Genomic DNA, 13,476 nt, shown 5'->3' with positions numbered 1-13,476 from the left:
AGGATACACCCACTTTTTGGTGATCCCACTCATGAAGGGGCGCTTACCCTTATAACCTTATTGCAGTGAGCTAAGTCCCATTGGAAATTTGACCCTAATACAGAAAGGGCAAGACCTATCTCTCCACCACTTAAGTTAGTACCATTTAAAAAAATTAAAAAATAAATAAATTAAATATAAATATATAGCATATAGGAGGTTAATATCTTAATCATAATAGTTGAGTTTATAATAATTGTCATTTCCCTTAGCATACGTTTGACTAAAATATGGCACATTGAGTGGGCCTCATGGTTAAGAATATGTGTTTCCCTTTAAGAGGTCACAGGTTCAATCAAGGGTCGAGTAGAGTATGTACACCTTTGTAGACTTTAGTAATCAAATCCTTACACTAGGGCAATCCCCTTGTCCCACAAATATGAGGATCTCATACACCAATTTGGTGTCTAGCTTGGATGTGACTTTAAAATTAGATTGCCATTATTACCAGCCTAGATCCATCTTAAATCCGGATCTACCAAGCATTAAGAGGGATGAGTTAAGATGGATCTAAGTTGGTACTTTTGCATTACCATGGGCAATGCAATACCACGTGCTTGTAAACCACAAAATTTTTATAGTTTAATTTAACTTTATAATTTTATAGTTAGAATTATAATTATTAATTCTATTTTTTTATTTTTATAGTTTTAATTATTAAAAGATTTGTGCTTCTTATTTTTTATTTCATTTTTTTATTAAGTCAAAATATTTATGTTAATACCTCTTTATTTATGCTACATTAAATTATCAAAATGAACCATGATAAATTGCACATTAAATGAAGGATGATACATTGCATCAAAACATATGTAGAGAGATAAAGTTATGGGATTGGAAAATAATTAGAGCACTTTTTGGACTCCTAGTTTGCCCAATGATGCTATATGGGTGTGAATTGTGGGCTAGGAGAACCCTGTCCCAAAATGGAAACAAATTGAGCAAATCCAAAAACAATTGATCATGAGCAAGTTTAAAAAAAAAAAAAAAAAAATGGTACCTTTGAGATAATGTTGAGTGAAACAGGAGCAACTCCCATCGACGCAATTAATATGGTGCAACTCATAAGATATCTAAAAGGAATTGAGCAAATGAGAGTAGGTAGATGGCCTGATGTTATCTTTAATGAAGGCATGAGTGAAAGAAAGAAATCATGGATGAAACAAAACTACACATGGATGAAAAAATGGAATATCTACCTCAATGTCTGTCCCACAAATACCAAGAGCTAAATAATTTTGTTATGGAGAAGTTTCGTAAACGGGTATGGGGAAAAGAGTTGGGTAGAAAGAAGAAGTACTACATTGAGGAATTCAACCCTACGTGTGATCTACAACAAAAAGAGTTCATTGGAGCTAGCATTTTGTGGAGGGCAAAGGTTCTTATTGCTCAATTAAGAACTAACTCGCATCAACTTCGGTGTGAAACATGACGGTGGAAAAGGCCTAAAGAAGCTTGGGAAGAACGAGTGTGTACATTTTGCACGTCTAGGGCAGTGGAATCAGAAAAACATTTCATTTTGGAATGTGATGCATTCAAAGACATCAGAGAAAGTTATGGGAATATGTTAGCATTAGTTTCTTGGCATTGTCTTTTCAGCGAGGGGATTGTTGGAAGGTTGGGCCAACTCATCATCAATTTGAATAAGAAAAAGATTGAATTGCAAAAGGCGAAAAGTAGGGAACTAATGGTCCCATAGACTATTTTTAGTCTCGTAGACGTTAAAATATCATTTCATTTCATATAATCTTTTAATTTTGATGTTATAATTTAATACAGATATCATAAATAAAACTATATTATATGTAAAATTATTATATTTAAAATAAACCTATCATAAATGAAATGATGAATTATTATTTATTTAATAAATAGGCGTGTGATGAGTGAGTGTTATTATTAGTATCGTTAATTTTATTGGTGGGCAAATGGAGGTACAATAGTTTCAATTTCTTTATTTTTGTTTGTTTTGTTTTTTTTAACGGGTATTGGATGAAAGAATGATTTTTAAATGTGAGATGTTATTATTAAGATTGTGTGAGTTCCAATTAAGTTTGAATCTTTCCCAACATGGTAGAGAAATTGTAATGTAAAGGTTTTGACTTGGTCAAAATAAAATTAAAAAATTAAAAATAAAAATTCTACGTTATTATTATTATTATTATTTGTTGAGTAGTTAAGATAAATTTGGCTTGGTCAATTTACCAATGGTTTTTAAGCTCCACGTTTATGAGAACCCATGGTATTGACCTATGGTATTCATGTGGAATATAGTCTATCTAAAAAGGGAAATTAAACTAGCTTAGATCCATCTTAACTCATGATTTACCAACTGTTGAGAGGGATCAAATCTCTTGAGAATTGCATCTATATAGATTTCATCACTCTTAGCCCTTGGTAGATTCAGAGTTAAGATGGATCTAGGTTGGTGTAGCCCCACAATTGGCTCTGACTCTCAAGTCTTCCCCATAATATTTGAGTAGGAGACCTAATAAAAATCAAACTCCACACAAACTAATCAATATACACCTCATAAATAACTTCAATTTGTGAAACAGGGCACTGGAAAGGCCAAAGGAAGCGTGGGAGGAAAGAGTATGCATTTTTTGTTCTTCCGGAAAATTGGAAACAAAAAACATTTCATTTTAGAATGTGAGGCTTTCAAAGACAATATGGAAAGTTACGCAAATATGTTGGCAGCTAGCTCTTGGGATAATCTATTTAGCGAGGGGTTTGTTGAGAAGCTGGGAGCATTTATTTTCAAGCTTCACAGAAAAATGGCCAAATACATCAAACAGATGAAGAAGCAATCTGTCCCATAAGCTATCTTTAGCCTCGTGGATGTTAAAATAATTTCTTTCTTCTTCTTTCTTCTTATTTACCAAATTATGTTAATAGAAAGTAATGTTTTTTTAACAAAACTTTAAAATTATTTCTATTTTAACACATAAATCTCCATCTGGTGATGATGGTTTTGTTTATTTCTATTTCTTAAAAAAGTGCATTAATTTTTAATTAATAACCTTAAAAATTTTGGCGCTTTCAATCTAATATAGAAGAGACGTTGTAATGCTATGTAAACATTTACATAAAAATAAAAATTAAATGAAATTTAAAAAATAAGAATAAATAAAATTAATCGTTATAATTATTAATTATTAATAATAAAACCAACGTAGATCTAGTTTAATTCCAAACCTATCCAGAACTGAAAGAGGTCAAGTTTCTCAAAGTGCAAATCTTTCATTAAAATTTGTACTCAAAAAAAGTTGCACCTTGAGCATTTTGATCTCTCCACACTTATGAATTCAGAATTAAGATAAATGTAAATTGATATTTATATTAATACATAAATTTATAGTTTTGGTTTATTTCCATTTTTCAAAAATGTGCATTATTTTATGTATGATTCTGTCGACATGTGCATAGATTTGAGTTTGAGTATGTTCCATTATTTTGAGTGTTCAACACATGCACTCCGAAAAAATAATAGGCTTGACATGTGATTATATTGTGTTTAACTAAGTTCAAAATAAGATTTGTTACTCTAACGAAGTTCAAAATAAGATTTGTTACGGTAAGTAATTAGTGAAAGTATATTTTTTTATTTGATATGTGCATGTGTAGTGACGATTAGTTTAATTAACAACAATAGATATTATAGATAATGGTTTCCTTATTTTTAGTCATATTTTTAATAAAATCCCACTTCTAATTGTGTAAAGAGTTTAATGGTTTATTTTTAAAAAAATGAAATAAATACGTAAATTGAGTTTAATGTTTTACGTTATAGGTTGGATTTTTATTTACCTAATAAGCATTTGCAAATAATTAATATTTTGCATCTTTGGATGTTAAAGTGGTTCCATATCTTGAAATACCTTATACTCACCTCTATATATATAAGTATAATCATGTAAATGACCATTATAATAGAATACTATTGAGTATATTGAGGTTAAGTATAAATATGTTAAAATTAATTTTTATGATATTTTTGGAAGATATGATCAAAAATATGTTAGAGTATATAATTCTTATTTGTTTTATGGGTGTGATTATATACTTAATTATTAAAATTATTGGTCATTATTAGGTAGAGTTTGTTTTCTCGATAAAAAGTTTTTTCCTAGTTTGTAAGAGGTTGTTGAGGTCTAGTTGGTTTGAAGAAATTTCTCCAACTAGTTAGTTTCCTAGTTTGGTGCAAGGTTGGGAGATTTGCTCAACTAGTTGATTGTGTGATCAAAATAGTTCTGATATCTTAAGATAACATACATGTGTTAATATGTATCATTATTTGATTAATATAATAGAGTGTGCTTTTGAATTTCTAATTGATAAAGCAAGTATGGGCTTGAGTCCCTCATGAAAAGACCAAGGATATGGAAAGAATAGTGTTTTTGTATCCAAGGTTTGTCTTATAAAATCCATCATAGTGATTAACATGTTGAGCCATTGTTTGTGAGTAACCCACATGAAGGAAGCACATGTGAAAGAGAGTAGGCATTCAAAGAGAAGAGAGAGACATTGATGTATGTTGAATTTTACCCTGACCGAAGAAGTAGAATAAGGTAGCGCACATTTAATATATGGTGTGAGTTATCAAATAAGGTTTGTATAGTATCATGTGGGCAGTAAGGGCTCTTGTTTGTTATCCAATATGAGGAATTATATTAGGCAATTCACAATGAGTAGTAGAAACATGTCCAATTTTAATTATGGAAGTCATTCTGAAAGGCGAATGTTCGAGTATGGAAGAATGCATGTAGTCAAACCAAAGGGGAAACATCAAGGTACCATCGTGTGGCTTTATGGGCTTAGTGACAATCGTTCAAGTTGGTCTAAGATCTTGGAAACACTTCCTCTTCCTAATATAAAATTAATATGCCCAACAATTCCTACTTGCCCAGTAGCTCTTTTTAGGTGGCTTTCCCTCTACTACTTAGTGTGATGTTGGTGTCCTTTATGAAGATGATCATGCCAATTAGGAAAGCGTAGATTCTTCAGTACTGCATGTAGTGAGCCTATTATCAACTGAGTTTGTTGAAGTCAAACTTGGTGTTGGAGGCTTCAATATGGGTACAACAATTTACTTGTATTCAGGAACTTGTTGTGGTCATGGGAAGTACTTTAATGGTGATCCATATCTATTTGATATTATTGCAACTATTGGTTTAAGCAAGTGGATTCCTTGTGTCAAGGACTTACATAAAAAGTTACGAGAGTCTTAGGAAATTGTAAAGCATGCACAAATGATGCCTCTTTTTGTGTCATGGTAAAGTGGATGATCATGTCATTTAGAAACATGGAGGAAATTCGCTCAAGTCTTAGAGGCCTTTGGATTTGGCAATATGACTTTCAAAAGTTACAAAGGGTTGGGTCATTATACAATTTGTGAAGAAATAGAGGATGTTTGTTGATGGTTGTCTAGTAAAGTCAGTACTTGAGGGCAAACACTCTTAATTACAAAACCTATCTGCAAATGAGGATAGACGTGGAAACATGCCACTAGATTTAAGCATATTGATGTTTAAATGAAAATCAAGGTTCATTAAAGGGTTTATAATCCGAGCTAAACAACTTTGGATCTATGATTCATTTTCATATAACAAGTGCTTATTTATCTACTTTGAAGTTGGTGGATTGCAAAGAGGAGAGGACCATAAAATATGGCACTTACAAGAATGAAATTGTGGCATATGTTCAAATTTTGGTGTTCTTTGTATACATTTGCAATAATAGCAACTTGGATGAGAAAGCAACTCCATGATCCCAAACTTTATGAAGATAACAATATTTTGTTTGTTTGTCATTAATGAAGAATGATTTTTGAAACCTTTGTAATAGCGAAGAATATGTCTTTGGATAAATTAAAGTTAACAAACTTATTGAGCATAACTAACTCAATAAAGGAGTATAATTATAAGTCACGACTCTAACAAAGGATAGGGTAAGCATGAAAATCCAAGACAAAGACTAAACATAAATGTTGAAGTGACAAAGTTCAAAGACATAGATCAACACATCAACTTTGTGCATGATTCCAAGATGAGGAAGACCATGTGTGTCATGTATCTCTTGTTGGTTTTTTGTGGTATAAACATCATCCCTGAATCTGCGTAGTGAGAAGTGTTGTAGCTGCAAATGAGTTCTAGCTATGAGTTTTTCTCCATGAACTATTTGTAGAGTGGTGCACTATAAGTCCACTTTGGCATGTGCATAGAAAATGTAAGACTAAGATGGATACATCCTATATACATATTATTTTCCTAGATAACTCGTGAGTAGAGCAGATGACACTCTTTTATCTCGGTATATGGAAGTAGGTCCATCTAATGGCCAGTGACTCATTCTTCATGGTCAGATTGATATTAGGCCTTAGAGTACAATAGGTTCCCGGTCGATCTGAGGTATTAGTAATATGATTGGTTTCTATCTAGTATGTAATAACAATTCTTCAAATAAAGGGAGGAACATGGACACTTCTTGAGATGGAAGTGAGTTGCATTGTTCTTGCTTAAGAAACCAAGTGTTGATGGAAAGTTGAATTTTGGAGTGGAAGGATTAGTTTGTAGCAGGGAGGACAAAGACATCCTGGTTAGTATCAAAGAGATCTTTGAAGTTTGGTCCAAGGAAAACAGGTGCTAGTGCTTAATGTGGCAAAGGATATTGGTTATGGCAGTAGTGGAGATTGGATGACGGTGGACAATCACAGTTAAAATTTTGTGAGTTGAATAATAACATAATTTGTGATCATTTTATAATGTGATCCACATGTTGTATTTATAACTATTCTATGATGTTTTTATGTGATGGTCTTTGAAAAGTTTGTATCTAGGATCTCCATGAGTTGGAGTGAGTTTTACTTATGTTTATGTAACATGAAAATGGCATATCGTTGTAAGACCTAGATAGGTATGCATACCTCTTTATCATGTGTACTTGATGACTTGGTAGTTCTAATCTAGTTTAGTTAAATAGCCTCTATTAGGGAGTTCTTTAGCGCTTGGAGGAGTGGCTCATGTGTTGGTTGAATAATTTATGGGTAGCCCATATTGTTGGTTGTAAACTTTGGAGGTGATAATTTACTTACAGTGGGAGTTCATCAATAGGTTGAATGAACCATGTACACAAAGGGAATCCTAGTGAATTAACGGTTGTAGGAGTTAGGTACACATGCATTCCACTAAATGGTTGTTCCTTGATATGGATATTAACGATTTGGTGATGTGTGCATGATTGAAGCACAAAGTGAAATTGCCAAGTTGGACCAAAGATAAACTTTTTTATTGAGGAGGCTCTTTGTTGTAGAGGAGATGAAGACCTTAATGGATGTAGACTAAGACATGTATTTGCTAAGAGGGAGAGTTGGAGTATGTAAATCGTACTTGTCTTATGTGTGTGATCATATATTTAATTATTAAAATTATTGGTCATTATTAGGTATAGTTTTGTAACAGCCTTGGGTTACATTTCTATGTAAAAAGGAACAAAAAATCCACCAAGGTCATGAGACACGTATTCCAAGCTGAATGAGGGGAAAACATCACATTGGGGTTCACTTGTGGTTTATTAATGGCTACGGAAATTGGAAAATGTATTGGAAAAGGTAAAGAGGAAATAATTGGCATTTAATATGAGAAATAAAGAAAAATAGGAGAAAAGGAAAATGAAGAGACACAAATATGCATGCAAGGGAAATTAGAGAGAAAATGAAGGAAAATGAAGAAAAAGGAAAAAGGAAAGGAAGAGACTAGACATAAATGATAAAAAGGCACCTAAGAAGCAATTGATAGCTTTTGCCCAGCAAGGAGAGAGAGCAAGCAAAGGAGCAAGCAACCAAGGAAGCGCAAGAGGAAGTTTGGGCAACAACAAGTAAGGGAAGAAAATAGCTATGGTTTTGCAGGTAACATTGTGCATGTGTGATTTAGCATGCCTGGATTTGAATGTATGGTACATGCATTGGTTTATGGTTTATGCTTTTTTTTATTGGCATGGGATTTTCTTGGATTGACAATGGTTTTCAGCATTTCCTTGCCATTTTCTGGTTGCCATGATGTAGTCGGTTCTCTATTTGATTGAGCTTTGGATGGTCGGTAGACTTAGATCCTAGTTGAGGTGGTCTCGAAAAAATTCCCAAGGGTCAAGGGTGGAGATGGGCTTTCCCCTGGAACTCTTGATGAATGGGTGGAGAAAGGAAAATTCATCTAGAATTGGTGAAGGAAGTCGGAGGCATCCAAGCTTATTTTGGTATTAGTGATTTATGGATTGGTTAGGTGAAATCATTATAGTTGAGAGTTGAGGTGGTTTTGCCTCTTAAAGCCCTGGTTGGTTCTATTTTGGTTTAACCCGTATGATCCCACATTCATGCTTGGAATATGGCGTGGGGGCGATTGGTTGAAGGAGAGATTTGGTTCAACCCAATCTATGGTTGGGTGGTACGTGGAAGTCCCTGACTTGGTTGGCATTTGCATATGTTAATATGAGTTATTTTCTTATTGTGATTAATGAGCACATATATTGGTTATTATGTTGATCTTATGGTTGGTTTGTCATGGTTTTGATTCTGGTTATATGCATGGTTCAATGATGTGCTCCAGCTATGGATCTTATTCGTGATTTGATAAGTTATTGAATGATTGATGGATGCATAGGCTAACAAGTGTTGTTGCAACTAACTTGAGAGGACATTGGACCTTCTTGATAATTCTCTGATGAAGTTCAAAAGTTTATGATCATATATGCATTCATGACCTGCAACTTCTATGTTTACCAAATGTTTAACGAAATTTCTATCATGTATTAGGCATGTTTTGGGCAAGGTCTAGCGCTCATATTAATTTTTTAGACTTGTCATAATTTTAAACCTAATTCTGGAAAGTTCAGAGTGGTTCTAGGCAGTGACCTGTAGGTTAGACCTGAAAAGTGGCACCAGTCTCGTAATTCCGTGCTCAGAACTGGAAGATTTCAGTCATAACCGCATGCAAGAAGGCTTATGGGTGCGGTTGGAACCTCATAACCACATGAATGATGTGTTATGGGTGTGATTTTTGTGTAAAGCTTGTAAAAATGAGTTCCAACTCGGGGATCGGTCTCCAGGGTGTGGTTGTTAGACACCTAGGTGATATGTGGTTCTTAAGGAATGGCAGTATGTTTCCGGCACAACTAGAACTTGGAGTTTTGGTCATACCATTGTGACACTCAACTCATGTTTACCTTGGAGAGCTTGTAAAAGTGGGTAAATGTGGGAGGAGGCGTTACAGAGTGGTATCAGAGCGAGGTTGCAGCACTGGAACTCGGGGTACATGTAGATGGTTATGGTTATCATGTGTGCAATTAGTGTTACAGTTTGTATTATCATTATGTGTGCATCATGATGTTGATATGTGTTGTTATATATATGTATCATGCTAATTTGGACTGATTTGTGCAGATGTGATAGCCTCCCCTGAGATACACTAAGGTATGATTTTGATTATGTATTTTATTTGGTTTATCTAACATGGTATGTTTGCAGGAAATAGAAGATCAGAGATGAAGAGCAGAGTAGTGGACTACAGTTCACATGACTCCCCTTACAGACCTAATGTGGAATTAGTGGAATGGGAAAAGTCATTCGAGCAGCTTGTAGAAGAGTATTCTCTTGATCTAGCAGATACACTAAGGAGTCTGAGGGCAGAGATTCGAAGTTGCAAGGAAGAAAATAAGAGGTTGATTAAGGAACAAGAAAGACTTGCAAGGACTCATGAATATCAAGCAAGTCAATGCAGTGATTCTTTGGAGCCTTTCAGATTCATAGAAGCAGGATGAACAAAGATGATACAGTGAGAGGTGGTAGATCTTTAGATACACCTCAGAGGAGTTGATTTGGGATGAGTTTGAAAGACTCTTTCAAAAGAAGTACTTGTCTAAAATATATTATGATGAAAGGGCTAAGGAATTCTATGAGCTCAAGATGGGTTCCATGACAAATGAAGAGTACACAACCAAGTTTCTAGAGTTGCTATGGTATGTGCCTTATATTAAGAACGAGAAAGCGAAGATTCAAAGGTTCATCAGTGGGTTGTCAGTAGCATTCAAAACTAGATTGAGTTTGATGAGCCTCGGTTATTGGAGGAAGCCATCAAAAAGCTAAAGCATTAACATAGTTACCGATCAAATGGGAACTATTACCTCAAAACGGATACTCTAACCCAAAAACCCCAAAAAAACATGAAAAAACAAACCAAAAATGAAAATTGTGTATGGCAGAACGATGTTTTTTTAGGGTAAATTTTCAACAATTGTTTTAAATGGAAGTAAAAGCCATCTTTCTTTTTTCTTGCAAAATGGATGAAAAAAACACCCTCAAAAAAATGAGTGTTGATGTCGGAACAACAACAACAACAAAAATTGGGTCACAATTTTTACACTTTAGCAATGGAATTGAAGATAAAATAGCAGGACTTTGAAAAACTGTAAAATTCTAACAATTCTCGAACATGATGTTAAAGATAAAATATCATGTCTCAAATCCTGATAATTCCAACAATTTCCATCCATGTTGTTAAAGATAAAATATCTTGACTCTAAAAAACCCTGAAATTGTAATTGTTTTCAACCATAGCATTAAAGATAAAATATCATGACTTAGAAAAACATTAAAATCTTGACAATTTTTCAACCATGCAATTAAAACCAAAGATTATGACTACAAAAAAATCTTAAGTTTTCAAAATATTTCAAGCATGACATTATGGAAAAAATTTATGACTAAAAAAACTTTAAAAATGAACACCTGAATGAAAGAGTTATTATACCAAGAGTAATTTATTTTTTAAATGCTAAATATATAGCGATTTTAAAATCTTAGCCTAAGACAACTTGATACATTACAAAAAAAATTTAAAAATCAACCATCAAATTGACACGCAGTGTAGGTGAACTCGACCCATTGTAATGAAAACTTAAAGACCAACCATGAAATTGACACATTATGGGGGCAGACTCGATTCATTATAACGAAAATTTTAAAATCAACTATCAAATTGCACATAATGGGATTGGGTTGCTAGACGAACAACTACATGGACCTTGCAGAAAAATAAAATAATAAATAAATATATAAAGAAATAAAAAAAGAAAAATGCAAAAGAAAACAAAAACTCAAATATTGAAAAAAATAAAAACAATTAAAAAAACACAAAAAGCAAAAAACAAAAACAAAAATTCAAATATTGATTTAAAAAAAAACCACAAAAAATAATACAAAAGAAAACAAAAATTCAGATATTGAAAAAAAAAAAATTCAAAAAAACATACACAAAAAAAATAAAAATAATAACAAGTAATTATATATATATATATATATATATATATATATATATATAGTAAAAACATGACAAAAAAAATCTATAAAAATGTAAAAAAAAATTAAAAATTTAAACAAAAATTAAAAATTATAAAGAGGGGAAAAAATATACCTAATTTAAGAAAAAGAAAAAAATTAAAACTAACCAAAAAAAATTATTTTATTTTATTTTATTTTTATTTTTATTTTTTTAAGTTAAAAAAATAAAATAAAATAAAAACTATTTAATTAAAAATCAAAAATTAAAATTAAAAAACAAAAGAACCCTGCCTAGGGGTGGCACGGCCGATTCCTCGAATCGACCTTGCCACACTTGGGCAGGATGGGCGGGGACGCCGCTGCCCCCCACTCCCCCACCCGCCCACCGATTCCTGGAATCGACCTTGCCACACTTGGGCAGGGTGGGAAGCAACATAGCTGCCCCCCGCCCATCCATTCCTGGAATCGACCTTGCCACACTTGGGTAGGGTGGGTGAGGACACAGCTATCACCCCGCCCCTACCCCCGCCCACCCTGCCCAGGGGTGATAGGGTCGATTCCCGGAATCGTCCTCGGCCCTGCCACCCCTGGGTGGGGTGGGTCACGGGCGTGGGCAGGGAGGCAGCTGCGCAGTTGCCACCCCGCCCATGCCCACAACCCGGGGTGGGTTTTTTTTTCGTTTATTTTTTTAATTTAAATTAATTTTCTTTAATTTTAATTTTTAATTGTTTTATTCTTTTTTTTTTCATTCAGTTTTTAATTTAAATTTGTTTATTTATTTTTTTAATATAAATTTTATTAAAAAAAAAAATAGTTTTTTATTTTTTTTATTATAGGGTTTATTTTTTGTTTAAAAAAAAAAAAAAGTTATAGATGTTTTGTTTTGTTTTTTTGGTTAATTTTGAATTTTTTTCTTTAAACTCTTTTTTTATTTTTTATATATTGCTTTATATTTGAGTTTTTTTTTGCGTGTTTTTTATTTTTTTAATGTTTTATTACCAACATGAAAATCACCAACATTTAAAAAAAAATCCACATTTAATACATTAGAAAATGGAAAGTGTACAAAATAAGTTCTCAAAACAAAAAGGGTTGATGTTGTATCAACACTTTTCAAAATCAAGATGAAAATCACTAACATTTAAAAAAAATGTTCATACTTGATACATAAAAAATTTAAAGTGTCAAAAATAAGTCCTCTAAAAAAATGTGTTGATGTTGTATCAACATTTTTCAAAATCAGCATGAAAATCACTAACATTTAAAAAAAATGTTCATACTTGATACATAAGAAAATTTAAAGTGCCAAAAATATGCTCCAAAAAAAAGGTGTATTTTGAATCACTACTTTTCAAAATTGAGTGGTTTTTTGCTACCTCAAAAAAATGGGTACTAGGTAATTTTCTCGCTTGATCGGTAACTATGTTCATTGTTATGAGCAGTTAAAGCGCAAGCCTAAGTTCAAGCATGACTAGAAGGGTAATGTGAAGATTAAAGGAAAATGGCTTGAGAAGCAAGAAAGATCGTAGGATGAAGGTGACAAGGAAAATATGGCCTATCGTAAGAATTTCAGTGTCGTTGAGAAAGGACAGGGTCTCAACTTGTGGAGCAGTAGAATAAATGTGATGGCAAAAAACCATTGCGATGTTGAACCTGTGGTGGATATCATTGCATGAAGGTTTGTCATTTGTATCAGAGTGAAACAGTGGATGTGTGGCAGGCCTAAGATCTATAGTGCTCAAGAGGCACAGATAGTTGGGGATGTAGGTTAGAGCATTCACCAAATCTATGTAGTAGTGGATAACGAGTAGGCAGGTCATCATACATCTATTATTGAGATGGAAGGTGGAAGCAGAGGGAGAGCTCTAGTCAAAGCCTTAATGGATTTTGCAGCAAAATACGCTCATGCTTCGGCACTGAGCAATAGAGCAAGTTAAAGTACATGGAAACACTTTGGTCTGAGGACGTTACATGGTAGATGGCAAATCAGATGCAGGCATAATAGTTGGTTTCCACTTATAGTTGAATTCGTCAAGGGAATTGGAATCCCTTGGGAGATGATATCTGCAGTTTTTTAGGTGCAGAGTAGCATGTTGGCTACAACCAGA

General features: G+C 33.3%; 1 pseudogene; it reads left to right on the top strand.

Moving 5' to 3' along the window:
* The first annotated feature begins 4,741 nt into the window (after positions 1–4,741).
* Positions 4,742–5,459, top strand: LOC149206630 (uncharacterized; annotated as a pseudogene).
* Positions 5,460–13,476: the final 8,017 nt, after the last annotated feature.

This window comes from Pinus tabuliformis, chromosome 1_2, assembly GCF_031772625.1.
Source record: "Pinus tabuliformis cultivar Carrire ecotype Pingquan chromosome 1_2, CPIR1, whole genome shotgun sequence".
NCBI classification, from domain to species: domain Eukaryota; kingdom Viridiplantae; phylum Streptophyta; class Pinopsida; order Pinales; family Pinaceae; genus Pinus; species Pinus tabuliformis.
Note: the sequence above shows the minus strand (reverse complement) of the source record. Positions and strands in the feature narration are given on the sequence as shown.